The 11,112-nt window shown below is 50.9% G+C and overlaps 1 protein-coding gene across 2 annotated transcripts in view; it reads right to left on the minus strand.

The window, feature by feature from the left end:
- The window catches only part of PCGF5 (polycomb group ring finger 5), a 158,451-nt gene extending 148,351 nt beyond the window's left edge, over positions 1–10,100 (minus strand). For both annotated transcript variants that reach the window (XM_038744361.1, XM_038744360.1), the window contains exons 1-2: positions 10,040–10,100; positions 8,568–8,724 (exon numbers count right to left, since the gene is read on the minus strand). The gene's annotated coding sequence lies outside the window, so the exon portion shown is untranslated. The remainder of the gene's footprint in view (positions 1–8,567; positions 8,725–10,039) is intronic.
- Positions 10,101–11,112: the final 1,012 nt, after the last annotated feature.

The raw sequence follows: 11,112 nt of genomic DNA on the forward strand, positions 1-11,112 counted from the left end.
ATTAATACAAATAAATACAATTAGAATAAATGAATAAACATGATTGAAGGAAAGAATGAAAAAGAGGGGAGTAGAGGAGTGGCGTTTTTGTGTTCAAGGATAATATATTAACTTCTTAACTCAGAGGGGAGACTTTGAACTAAGGAAGTCAGTACAGTAGTAATAGTAAGCTCCCTATAGACTATAAGCTAGTTTTAGACAGGGAATTATGTTATATTGTAGTCTTCCAAGAGCTTAGTACAGTGTTCTGCACACAGTAAGCCCTCAATAAATATAATTGACCATCAAGTGCTTACTGTGTGCAGAGCACTGTACTGAGCACTGAAAGAATACAGAGGTGGGAATTAGACAAGGTCCCTGCCCATCAGGGGGCTCACAATTGAAAAAGCCCTAGTGCTTACTTTTATTTGATCTTCAGGGTGAATATGAAAATGACCTAAGCTTTCTCAGAATTTCTCACTGAGGGGAGGATGGAGCCCGGTGGTAATAATAATAATGATAATAATAATGGCATGTATTAAGCGCTTACTATGTGCAAAGCACTGTTCTAAGTGCTGGGGAGGTTACAAGGTGATCAGGCTGTCCCACGGGGGGCTCACAGTCTTAATCCCCATTTTACAGATGAGGTAACTGAGGCACAGAGAAGTGAAGTGACATGCCCAAAGTCACACAGCTGACAACTGGCAGGGCCGGAATTTGAACACATGACCTCTCACTCCAAAGCCTGTGCTCTTTACCCTGAGCCACGCTCAGTGTTATAACACTCAGGTGTTATACTGTCGGCTCCCAAGAGCTTAGTACAGTGCTTTGTACACAGTAAGTGCTCAATAAATACGATTGAATGAATGAATGAATGAATGAATGTAGCCACACAGAAGCCTCAAGAAAGAGAAAATAACCTGTCTGACAAAAATATATGCATAGTTCTTTGGGAGTGAGAGAAAAGACAGTACAAAACAGGTGGAATCTAAATGAGGCCAGGTGTCAAGGCAGTTGGGGAATCTGGAAGAATTATCCCAGTGGTGGCAACATAAGAGAAGCAGAGTGGCCTGGGGGAAAAATCACCAGCCACGGAATCGGAAGGCCTAAGTTCTAGTCCCGGCTCCAACTTGGGGAAAGTCACTTTATAGCTCTGTGCCACGGTTACCTCATCTATAAAATGGGGATTAAGACCGTGAGCCCCATGTGGGACAGGGACTTAGTTCAACCCAATTATCTTGTATCTACCCCAGTGCTTAGTAAATGGACATAATAAGCACTTTACAAATACCATAAAAAAGAGGTGCTGGGTAAAAAGACTTTACCCACAGTGGGACTAAAGTCTGGGGAATGGGTGGGCAGTCCACCTGCCCCACCTGGTATGACTCTTCTTACCCGCCTCCGGGGACACTGTCCCTCTCCTTTTAAGAATACAATTAGCTGTTGCTAGATTCCACACTTTGGCCAAAAGAGCTTCAAAAAAACCTGTGGATTTTCTTTTACAGGACACTTTATGATGAGGGTACTGCTAGAGGGAGATCATTCTAAATACATCATTGCTCTAGCAAACCATAATTGGCAGATCCATTCTTTTCCACCTTTACCTACAGGCTGAGATTTTGGGGCCTCCCTATCCTGCCTATTTCCATTTAGACCTAAAAAGCCCCAAAAGTAGGGACTAGGGCTTCCCAGAGAACAGCGATCCTATCCCTGCATGGCTATGTTTTTCTGCTGCTCTTTGAATACCAAGAGGCTCCCAATTCCACCCTGTGAATTTTATATCCAGCTGTATTGTCTCCACCACCACCCCAGAGACCCCCTTCCGTGCTCTACTCCATGATTCCGTGGCTGAAGTCAGCCCCCTTCTGCTAGCCCACGGAGCATCCTGTCCTGGATATGGATTCAGTTCTGTCACTCAGTGCTATTTATTGAGCACTCACTGTGTGCAGAGCCCTCTACTGCACACTTGGATGAGTCCATACAGTACAGTAGTAATACAATATAGTATCAATCAATCAATTGTAATTATTGAGCATTTACTGTGTGCCAAGCACTGTACCAAGCACTTGGGAGAGAACACTATAACTGAGTTGTTATACAGGATTCCTGCCCACAATGAGCTTGCAGTCTAGAGGAGGGGAAGGGAGGGATAATAATCAATCAATCAATCAATCAATTGTATTTATTGAGCGCTTACTGTGTGCAGAGCACTGTACTAAGCACTTGGGAAGTACAAGTTGGCAACATATAGAGACGGTGCCTACCCAACAGTGGGCTCACAGTCTAGAAGGGGGAGACAGAGAACAAAACCAAACATATTAACAAAATACAATAAATAGAATAGATATGTACAAGTAAAATAAATAAATAAATAAATAGAACAATTAATATGTACAAACATATATACATACATACAGGTGCTGTGGGGAAGGGAAAGAGGTAAGATGGGGGGATGGAGAGGGGGACGAAGGGGAGAGGAAGGAAGGGGCTCAGTCTGGGAAGGCCTCCTGGAGGAGGTGAGCTCTCAGTAGGGCCTTGAAGGGAGGAAGAGAGCTAGCTTGGCGGATGGGCAGAGGGAGGGCATTCCAGGCCAGGGGGATGACGTGGGCCGGGGGTCGACGGTGGGACAGGCGAGAACGAGGCCCGGTGAGGAGATTAGCGGCAGAGGAGCGGAGGGTGCAGGCTGGGCTGGAGAAGGAGAGAAGGGAGGTGAGGTAGGAGGGGGCGAGGTGATGGACAGCCTTGAAGCTGAGGGTGAGGAGTTTCTGCTTGATGCGCAGATTGATTGGTAGCCTTGTGATATTTGTTAAGTACGATTATGTGCCAGGCTGGAGTGGATACAAGCAAATCATATTGGACACAGTCCCTGGCCCCCATGGGGCTCACAGTCTTACTCCCCATTTTACAGATGAAGTAACCAAGGAACAGTGAAGTGATATGCCCAAGGCCACACAGCAGGCCAGTGGCAGAGCTGGGATTAGAACCCACTAGAATTAGAATAAGCAGCATGGCTTAGTGGAAAGAGCACAGGCCTGGGAGTTAGAGGATCTGGGTTCTAATCCCTGCTCTGCCACTTGTCTGCTGGGTGACCTTGGGCAAGTCACTTAACTTCTCTGTGCTTCAGTTACTTCATCTGCAAAATGGGGACTATGTCTGTGAGCCCTATGTGGGATAGGGAATATGTCTAACCTTATTATCTCGTACCTACCTCCTCATTTAGTACAGTACCTGGCACATAATAATCACTTTACAAAGACCCGATCCCTGCCCACAAGGAACTTACAGTCGAGTTGGGGAGATAGACATTTAAATAAATTACAGGACAGACAGAGAAGCAAGAGAGCATAAGGATAGGGCCATAAATACCCTGGGGTGAGGTGTCTCAAAGTGTTTGATGGGTATGAATGCAAGTGCATAAGCATTGCAGAAAGGAAGAAGTTGGTGTTGAGAGAACCCAAAGTGCTCTGGGACTTGGGTAAGCTCCTTGCGGGCAGGGAGCATGTCTACCCACACCATACTACTGTAGTCTCCCAAGTGCTTAGGACAGTTCTCTGCAAGCAGTAAACTCTCAATAAACATAATCGATTGATTGGATCTGGCCCAAATAACCATGGAGATACTAGGCTGGGGGTTTCCCAGCGTTAGCTTGCTTTCACCCCCACCCCACTGCAGCGCTCCCTCACCACTCCCATGAACCTGCCTTTATGGAAATCACCCCTGGGATCTAGGGCAGTTCTGGGGAATCATAAACAAGTCTACCACCAAAGCCCCTCAAAAGCAAGAAAGGGACCATGTCGGGACTGAGAAGCCACCTTGGAGTGGAAGCCAGGCCTGGGGTTACACACAGGTCTGTGTACCTTTCCAGGACATAGGGATACCTCAGAGGGAGGGCCTCCGTTGGGCTGCTCTATGTTGGAGACCAGATTGCTCTACAGCACCTCTACAACACTAATCATTGATCATCCTCTCCCCTCCCCTGCCAGCATTTCCTTCTCTCATCTAGTCTTCTCCCCATTTCCCCACTTCTCTGTCTGTTTTCCCCCTTTCTTGTCCTCCATTCCTTCCAAAAAATACAGGACACCTGACTCCTAGGGGCTCAAAATCTAAGGTGAGAGACCAGGGTTGGTGACAGACATTTAATGTCAAGGGCAGCTACATTCTCCCCAGAGGGTCAGCCAGCAGAGAGGTTGATGAATGGGATGAAGATATCTATGGCCTGAGCAGAATTTAGGTCCCTCCTTCCCAATTTTCTTTCCCTGTTACTCCTGCTTCCTCTCCTATAAACATACACACCCACACACACACAGCCCAAAAGGCCTTCATCCCATTGCCTCTGTTTTGGTGTGGTTACATATTCCAGGCACCTGCCAGTGTTATGCTCTGTGCCCCTTCTGGGTGCCCTGGCTGGCCTACTCCAGGAGGCCTTCCCAGACTGAGCCCCTTCCTTCCTCTCCCCCTCGTCCCCCTCTCCATCCCCCCATCTTACCTCCTTCCCTTCCCCACTGCACCTGTATATATGTATATATGTTTGTACATATTTGTTACTCTATTTATTTATTTATTTTACTTGTACATATCTATTCTATTTATTTTATTTTGTTAGTATGTTTGGTTTTGTTCTCTGTCTCCCCCTTTTAGACTGTGAGCCCACTGTTGGGTAGGGACTGTCTCTATATGTTGCCAACTTGTACTTCCCAAGCGCTTAGTACAGTGCTCTGCACACAGTAAGCGCTCAATAAATACGATTGATGATAACGATGATGATGATGACTTCTGACCTGCTGGTGCCCCACCTCTAAGACTGAAAATGGAACCCAAGAATACTCTGTTCTCCTGAAAGCTCTTCTGTAGCTAGAAGTTTTGAGTACCTGGATGCCCTCCACTGGAAGTCCTATCTCAAATGTTATGTGGTCTTCTGTTTCTATAGGAATTCCATTTCCTGGGCTTTCATGTTGAAGTTCCCTGAAAATTGAACTGTAACATTCACACAGTGCGACCAGGTAATAACAATTTCACTGTGTAAATTGTTTCACTACTTTATGGAGTGTTCCAGTACTAAAAAAATTAAGACTGACCAGACTCCAAACCTTTCTATTTCCCTGAAACTGAAAAAGAGGAATGCTTCTCTCCTCATTTTTTTTTTATCAGATGTACCTGGGCACAGGAGAGAAACTGGATAAAGTCACCAGACGTGATGAAGGGCCACAAGACCCCTTATCTCCCTTGATGTTACTACTACCTGTGGTTTTTGTTAAGCACTTACTGCATGTCAAGCACTGGGTTGGGGTGGATACAAGCAAATCAGATTAGACACAGTCCCTGTCCCACATGGTGCTCACAATCTTAATCCCCATTTTACAGATGAGGTAACTGAGGCACAGAGAAGTGACGTAACTTGCCCAAGGCCACACAGCAGACAAGTGACAAAGTCAGGATTAGAACCCAGGTCCTTCAGACTTCCAGACCTGTACTTTATCCATTAGGCCACGCTGCTTCTCTAGTTGCAATTGGCTCTGCTGAGGCAGTGGGATGAAACCAGGAACCACAGGGACTCAAGCGGGGGGTAGGGGAAAGGCATTATCCCTGTGCATTTCACAGTACTTCTTGTGATCAAGAAGGGGTGGAGAGGGTGGTTTGGGGGAAAGAGGGACCCAGAGTTCTTACTAGAGACCCAGCAAGCTATTACCCAGGAATTGGCTCAATGTTGTCAAACCCGAGGAACTAAGTGGGCTTTGGGAATACATCCATTGTCTCTCTTACCTGTACACCTTTAAAGAACTGAAAGAGCTTTTTGTGGCTAACCCTTTTAAGGTAGGTGATAACAGATTTTCATTTCCTTCCTGATCAAATTTCACTTGAAATAACCTATATTTACTTCCTTCTCCCACATTAAGGTGGCTGGGAGTTCATTCAGTCACCCAAGGAAACTAAGGTCGGAGCTAATAGCCTGCATGGGACAGGGCTTTCAAAAAGGGTTCTCAAATGCTCATCTACTCTGAGAAATAATAACGGTCTGGCAAATTTAGAAAATTAAATGAAATCATGGTAAGAAGCAGATTGAGAGATGACAGGTTCTTGTCCTCATGGACTGGCCCCCTATTACTTCTGGCAGAAGAAGGGTGACTAGCACCAAATTATGATTGGGTCAGCTGAATTTCCCTGGGGGCTCTTCACCCTCTGGTTGGTACCTGCAACGTATTTTGTTTTGTTGTCTGTCTCCCCCTTCTAGACTGTGAGCCCCTTGTTGGATAGGGATCGTCTCTATATGTTGCCAACTTGTACTTCCCAAGTGCTTAATACAGTGCTCTGCACACGGTAAGCGCTCAATGAATATAATCGAATGAATGAATACTTACTGGCACTAGCCCACAGCCTCTCTCTCCCACCCACTCCCCACTCCTCACCTTCTTTCATTTATCAGTCCACACACCAACTCAACTCTTTGTTTTCCTGTTGCTTGGTTCAATCGATCACATTTATTGAGTGCTTACTGTGTGCAGAGCACTGTACTAAGCGCTTGGGAAGCACAGTTTGGCAACATATAGAGACAGTCCCTACCCAACAGTGGGCTCACAGTCTAGAAGTCCTCAATGTCCTTGCTTACCACTCTTTCTTTCCAGGTTTTCTTTTTCCTCTTCCTTCTTTTCTATGTCCTGTTTTCCCAACTCCCATGAATTTTCTGCTATTCCTATGACTTCTTCCCTTTGCCTCTTCTTCCTCCATACCTTGCGATCTCATTTAATTTTATTAGTATGTTTGGTTTTGTTCTCTGTCTCCCCATTTTAGACCGTGAGCCCAATGTTGGGTAGGGACTGTCTCTATATGTTGCCAATTTGTACTTCCCAAGCGCTTAGTACAGTGCTCTGCACGTAGTAAGCGCTCAATAAATACGATTGATGCTGATGATGATTTAATTTTCGACTTTTCTTTTCCTCTCCTGCTTTTTTTGCCCCTTTAATCAACGTTATCCTTTCTTCTTGCTCTTCTCTCCTTTCCCACCCCAAACCCATTCTTTTCCCCTTCCTCACCTTCTTCATCTTTTCCTCCCTCGAGGGCCTCTGAAAGCCGCTCTCAGCTCAAGTAAAGAAGAGGCCCTCCAACTTGGGCCGGAATGCCTGGGAGCTGCTTGGGTTCCTCAACAACGGCGCTTGTTGTTGTTTTAAGAGCCCTGCAGTATTCTGGGCTGGTTGCCTATACTGCTGCTGGGCTCGGTCTGGATGCCAAAACAACTGCCGGGGCTCGGTCCTGACTGGCAAAATGACAGGGCTCAGGGCTGGACACCTGGACAGCTCCTAGGCCCCAGGTCAGAAGGTGGTACTCTTTGGGGTAGCGGAGCGGGCGGAAGGGATGACTCCCTACTACAGAGCCACCTCTTATCCTGAGATCACCAGTGCAAGCTCGTTGTGGGCAGGGAATGTGTCTGTTTATTGTCACATCTTACTATCTCAAGCACTTAGTCCACTGCTCCGACCACAGTGAGTGCTCAATAAATAGGATTGAATGAACGAATGAAAGAGGACGGATGGCGGCTCTCCCTCTTCTTGAACTGAAAACTTGTCACAGCTTTCCACGGTCCGGGAATTTCTGTCTCTGCAGGGCAAGAAGAGTGCTCCCACCCACATGGCGGTGATGATCCAGATTCTGGGAGGGAATCGAGATAGAATTTAGCAGCCAGCCAGGTCTCTTCCTAGGGCTCTGAAATATAACTGAGTTAAATCCTGGGAAACTTCATGCTAGGACGAGGCTTTGGGAGGTGGTAGAGCGTAGACAGACTGTAAGCTCCTCATGGGTAGGGAATGTGCCCACCGACTCTGTTAGGGTATACTCTCCCAAGCTTATAGCACAGTACTCTTGCACACAGTAAGCGCTCTATAAATGGGGATGATTGATAAGCAGCGTGGCTTAGTGGAAAGAGCACAGGCTTGGAAGTCAGAGGTTGTGGGTTCTAATCCCGAATCTGCCACTGATCAGCTGTGTGACTTTGGGCAAGTCACTTAACTTCTCTGGGCCTCAGTTCCCTTATCTGCAAAGGGGGGGATTAAGACTGAAACCCCAGGCGGGACAACCCGATGACCTTGTATCTACGCCAGCGCTTAGAACAGTGGTTGGCACATACATAGCAAATGCTTAACAAACACCATCATCATTGTTATTATCACTGATTGGTGAGTACGGAGGATTTTAGACTGTGAGCTCGTCGTGGGGAGGAATGCATCTGTTGCTGTAGTGCACTCTCCCTAGTGCTTTGTACGGTGCTTTGCACACAGTAAGCGCTCAGTAAATGATGATGAGTGCTTTTGGTAAGCGCTTACTGTGTGCCAGGCACTGTACTAAGCGCTGGTATACGATTGAATGAATGAATACTGAGACCCTCTTCCTCTCTCCGATTGAAACCGCAGCCCCTCCCCATTTCGGTGCCAAAACTGTTTGGGGTTGGGGAGCTCCCCTTCCCCTCCCCCGGTCAGCGTGGGTAAGCGGAGCTTGGGGTGGGGGGCGTGTGTGTGTGGTGTGTGTGTGTGTGTGTGTGTGTGTGTGTGTGTGTGTTGTGCTGTGCGTGTGCGTGTTTGTACCTAAGGCGGATGACTCACCCACGGTCTATTCCACGGAGCCGATGATGATTCACTCGGCCGTCTTCCAATCCTGGCAATCTAGTGGTCTGGCCTTCGAGGGGCGCCCAGCCGGGGGGTGTTTGCCGGAGCGGCGTTCTCAAAGCAGCCGGCGCCTGCCACTCCGCTTTGGTGCCCGCTGCCCCCAAACCACAAGGGCAAACAACCGGTTCCTGCCCCTGCCCCTGCCCCTGCCCCGGCCCCTGCCCCTGCCCCTGGCCGGCGGGCGGGCCCACTTGGGCCCAGAGGGCCGGGCCCAGAGAGGGAGCCGGCCAGCGGGGCAGCGGGGCAGCGGGGCAGTGGGGCCGGGGCCGCTGGCAGGTGGCCGACCCGCCCCCCAAGTTGCCCCCCAAACCCCCGGCCCGGGGCCGTTACCTAATGCCCGCTCGGCTGGGGCGGAGGAGGGACGGGGCAAGGGGAGGAGGGAGAGGAGGGACGGGGCAAGGGGAGGAGGAACAGTGGCAGGCGGGTGGAGGAGGGACAGGGCAAGGGGAGGAGGGGGGGAGGAGGAGGAGGAGGAATAGGGCAAGGGGAGGAGGGGGAGGAGGGACAGTGTCAGGGGGAGGAGGAGGAGGAGGGGGGACAGGGCAAGGGGAGGAGCGGGGGGGAGGAGGAGGGGCAGTGCAAGGGGAGGAGGGACGGGGCAAGAGGAGGAGGGGGAAGAGGAGGGGCAGGGCAAGGGGAGGAGGGACGGGGCAAGAGGAGGAGGGGGAAGAGAAGAGGGAGGAGGAGGAATGGGGCAAGGGGAGGAGGGGGAGGAGGGACAGTGTAAGGGGGGAGGAGGAGGAGGGACAGGGCAAGGGGAGGAGGGGAGGAGGAGGAATGGGGCAAGGGGGGAGGGGGGAGGAGGAGGAATGGGGCAAGGGGAGGAGGGACAGGGTAAGGGGGGAGGAGGAGGGGGAGGAGGGACAGTGTAAGGGGGAAGAGGAGGGGGTGGGGGGGCAGGGCGAGGGGAGGAGGGAGAGGAGGAACAGGGCAAGGGGAGGAGAAGGGGGAGGAGGGATGGGGCAAGGGGAGGAGGGGGAGGAGGGACAGGGCAAGGGGAGGAGGAGGGGGTGGGGTAAGGGGAGGACGGGGAGGAGAGACAGGGCAAGGGGAGGTGGGGGAGGAGGGATGGGGCAAGGGGAGGAGGGGGAGGAGGAGGGACAGGGCGGGGGGAGGAGGGAGAGGAGGGGCAGTGCAAGGGGAGGAGGAACAGTGCAAGGGGAGGAGGGGCAGGGCGAGGGGAGGAGGGACAGGGAGGAGGGGCAGGGCGAGGGGACGAAGAGAGGGAGAAAGGGCAGGGCGAGGGGAGGAGGGGCAGGCCTTTGGGGGGCGAGGCTCCCACCCTGCGCCAGCCTGGGTCCCCCCGCGCTGCCCGGGCCGGGTCCCGGGGGCCCACGGACCCCAACTTGTCCTGCCCCCCCCCCCCCCCGCCTCCCGGGCCCCCGCCCCCACCACGGCACACCCTTTACCTCTGCTCCGCCGAGCGGCTCTGGGGGTGTGTGTTGTCTGTGTGTGTGTGTGTGTGTTGTCTGTGTGTGTGTGTGTGTGTGTGTGTGTCTGTGTGTGTGTGCGCGCGCGTGTGCTGGGGGCGTGTACGTGGGTCCCCGCCGGGGGCCTGGGGGGGAGTGGCAGCCCGCCTGGCAGGCCGGGGGGGGCCCGGCCACTGCGGCCCCTGGCCAGCCCCCGACCCGGCCCCACGCTGCGGGGGGGCGGGGGGGAGGCCACCGGGAAAACACCAAGAAGGACGACGACGATGATGCTGGGCCCTGCCAACCGTTTACTAGGGGCCAAGCAGTCATTCATTCATTCAATCGTATTGATTGAGCGCTTACTGTGTGCAGAGCACTATACTAAGCGCTTGGGAAGGCCAAGTCGGCAACGTCTAGAGACGCTCCCTACCCAACAGTGGGCTCACAGTCTAGAAGGGGGAGAGGCAGGCTAATCGGGTTGTCCCACACTCTTCGTCTCCACCGGAATAATGATACTAACGATGGTATTTGGTAAGCGCTTAACGATAATAACGAAGGTGGCATTTGTTAAGCGCTTATTCATCCATTCAATCGCATTTATTGAGCGCTTACTGTGTGCAGAGCACTGGACTAAGCGCTTGGGAAGTCCAAGTTGGCAACGTCTAGAGACGGTCCCTAACCAACAGTGGACTCACAGTCTAATCAATCAATCAATCAATCGTATTTATTGAGCGCTTACTCTGTGCAGAGCACTGGACTAAGCGCTTGGGAAGTCCAGGTTGGCAACGTCTAGAGACGGTCCCTAACCAACAGTGGGCTCACAGTCTAATCAATCAATCAATCAATCAATCGTATTTATTGAGCGCTTACTGTGTGCAGAGCACTGTACTAAGCGCTTGGGAAGTCCAAGTTGGCAACATCTAGACACGGTCCCTAACCAACAGTGGGCTCACAGTCTAATCAATCAATCAATCAATCAATCAATCGTATTTATTGAGCGCTTATTGGGTGCAGAGCACTGGACTAAGCGCTTGGGAAGTCCAAGTTGGCAACGTCTAGAGACGGTCCCTAAC

This window comes from Tachyglossus aculeatus, chromosome 3 (genome assembly GCF_015852505.1).
Source record: "Tachyglossus aculeatus isolate mTacAcu1 chromosome 3, mTacAcu1.pri, whole genome shotgun sequence".
Taxonomy (NCBI): domain Eukaryota; kingdom Metazoa; phylum Chordata; class Mammalia; order Monotremata; family Tachyglossidae; genus Tachyglossus; species Tachyglossus aculeatus.